Below are 2956 nucleotides of genomic sequence, written 5' to 3'. Positions count from 1 at the left end.
TTTATTTTGCTAATTATAGTTCCTTCTTTCAGGAAAATGGGACAACAAAAGCCAAAATGAAAAGTGAGTGACTGAGACATTTGCAAACTACATCACGGACACTCTCTTTGTGTTTAGTATTGTGTGAAGTCCAGTTCAAACCCGACTCTGACTTCAATGTTTCATGTTGACATTCTGTTCGATATTTGAAGATGAATCTAAAACTGCTGTACAATTAATTATTTTCTCAGCTATTTCTGGTACCTGGGCCAGGATTTGGATGACCTAGCACTTCATTAATACTTCTTGTCCTTGTTCAGTTTCACTTTGAGCGAGACAACACAAAGACAGGGGCGGAAAGAGCGACAAACGGGTAAGTTCCATTGAAACATTGGTACCGATTAAATATCAAATGGCGGGAATTCACCGATTGATAAGTGGACTGACCGCCATCAGAATATTCTTCAATCATCTCATTCCTGTTGGTGCCAGAAAACGGCCCATTGTGGATTATTAAATCTGCCGCTAATATACCAGATGGGCAGTGGACACTAGACAGGGATTGTCCAGCCATTGGCAAATTGGACTCCATTGACGTTTTATCTGAGAAGTGATGCATTGAGGGGCTGTTGATCTATTGGGGGAACACAGGCTTATGTGTGAAGCTTTTGGATTGACTCCCATTGACAATTAGGGCCAATTGCGTTGAGGCCATTGGCGCATTGATTCGTCATTGTCTTCGCCTATCTCCAGCTGAATATCTATTCGCCGGAAGAAATACTATTTAAATTCATATTGTATTCTTTAATACCTAGGCGAACTCCGCCAAACACAGACACAGAGATTACATGACGGTGAGTAACGGGTAAGTGCAATTAATATGCTGTCAAGCTGCCCAGATAATTGCTGATTGTTGGAATAATGTGCAGCCCATCCCACGCTAGATGTTTCACGTGGTTGGCAGAGCACATTCTAGAACACATTTATTTGTTTCAGACCACACTCGTCGCTTTAACTAAAATCAGAACATATTCCCCTGCGGGGGCAGGAGTGGAGGAGCGAGGGGCTTGTGTTGGGACTCGGGAGCAGGAAGCTCTCAGTATCCAGTGTTGACATCAATTCCCTCAACAAACATCCAAATAAAATACATTCGCTGCGCCGTTATTAAATGGATGTTCTTGGAACACTATTGATTTCGAATGGGCTGCAGAATACCTTCATTGAAAGCTTTGACGAGTATTTTGAAAAGTTGCTGTGACACGACCAGGGTCTTGCAAAGCCGTGAAATGCGCAAAATAAGAGCAGGTTGGGTTCTGCGACCTGATTTGGAGGTTTCAGGCAGAAACATTTAATCAGGCACCTGGATCTTCACTTAAAGTGTTGGAATGTTTAAAACAACGGATCGGGAGATGGGCAGTGTGATAAGAATGACCAGCGTTCTTTATCTTTCAAGTTATTTTATTTAGGCACTGACAGCATGGCCTAAATGGACTCTTGATGTGACCCCCCCCCACCCCCTTCTCTGCGATTCTTCGGTGTAAGTCTCTTTATTGTGCCTATGTTTCTGTCTGGATATGGATTTATCTGCCATACCCTATAGATAACACACGAGGAAACATGATCATCAGGTTCGCTCTTGAACAATAATTATATCGAATAAAAGTAACAGTTACATCGCCGCAGTTGTCTGGTGACACATTGACGATGTCTGCTTTAATTAGCTTTCCAATTTCACGACTCTATCACAGATCATTTGTCCAGACAATTATTGCAGATACACATTAAGCAGCACCCTCGCAGATAGATATAGAGGGCACTGGAAGAAGATTCAACAGTGGTTTTCAAAAGGGAATCTATGAAATGGTTGAAGGGAGGAGAATTGATGAAGATATGGGGAATGTTAAACTGAGGTTGCGCTAACTGACTAGCACTTTCATGGAGCCAGTACGGATTGAATGGGCCGAATGGTATCCTTCTTAGTTGTCTCGTTTTGTCACTTCATTGAGGTCGATTTCATTTCGGGATAATTTGACATCTATGTTAACTATTTTTGAATGTCGATGCTTCATATATTTCCCAGTCTCAGGGCGGACCTCTCGATGCCTCCCTGGACTTGGCCGCTTTGGAGAAGAGATCAAAAAAGAAGGCAGGTGGCAGATGAGAACCTGGATGGCTTTTCCTTGATGAATCCTGGAGGAGACAGGATATGCCGAACAACCCGAAACTTAATGGAAATAAACATAGAGCCAAGGAGACTTCTATAAAGCAGCTAAACTCTCCCCGTGCATTGCGCCAAACACTGACTCTTTTGTTCAGTGTAGAGGATAAAGTGTTGAGAATCATTTGTGATAATCCGCTGTAACCATGTCGCTAAGGTATGGCAGAATTGTAGAGCAAAGTCTAGTCACAGTGAGAACTCTCTGATGATTGGATAGTTCCAGCGACATTTCATTTCAAATGTCGATATGTAAATATAAATAAATTGATCGACTATTAAACGATGTTGCAATACGACCAATAATTGACAAATAATTGAATGTCATCTGCGATTTCTGTTGAAAATATCAGTTCAGGATTCAGATGCGTTTCACGGGTTGAGATATGAATTGGGGAAAGTGATCAAAGTAACAATAGCCCCAAATGACCACAGGCTGCTTTCCCCTTTGAGTGGGAGAGCTGACTGGTGGTGAGGTAACCTGAGGATCGCAGCACCTCATGCGAGCGGCAATGGGCCAGGAGGCGGGGCCTTCATGAATAGCCTCAGCCGGTACGGAAGTTTAACTTTGTGAACACACTGTTGAGCCAGATGGTGTAAACAGGCCCTGAACAGTCAGAGACAGATGTGGAGAGTGATGTATGAAATTTCCCATGATTCCATCTTTCCTTGACCCAGGAAGTATTGATTGAAACCAACATGTCAGAGATGGAAGTTGTAGAGTATGTTTAGAAAGAAGGGGCGCATTTGGAACTATTCTCG

General features: G+C 42.7%; 1 long non-coding RNA gene across 1 annotated transcript; it reads left to right on the top strand.

Annotated features, from left to right (window-relative positions):
* Positions 1–305: 305 nt before the first annotated feature.
* On the top strand, positions 306–2488 carry LOC140403047 (uncharacterized). Its single transcript, XR_011938223.1, has 3 exons — positions 306–352; positions 795–844; positions 2060–2488. It is a non-coding gene; the product is annotated as an uncharacterized lncRNA (long non-coding RNA).
* Positions 2489–2956: the final 468 nt, after the last annotated feature.

The sequence above is a fragment of the Scyliorhinus torazame genome, chromosome 26, assembly GCF_047496885.1.
Source record: "Scyliorhinus torazame isolate Kashiwa2021f chromosome 26, sScyTor2.1, whole genome shotgun sequence".
NCBI classification, from domain to species: Eukaryota; Metazoa; Chordata; class Chondrichthyes; order Carcharhiniformes; family Scyliorhinidae; genus Scyliorhinus; species Scyliorhinus torazame.
The sequence above is the reverse complement of the archived record's forward strand: the minus strand, read 5'-3'. Positions and strand labels throughout refer to the sequence as shown.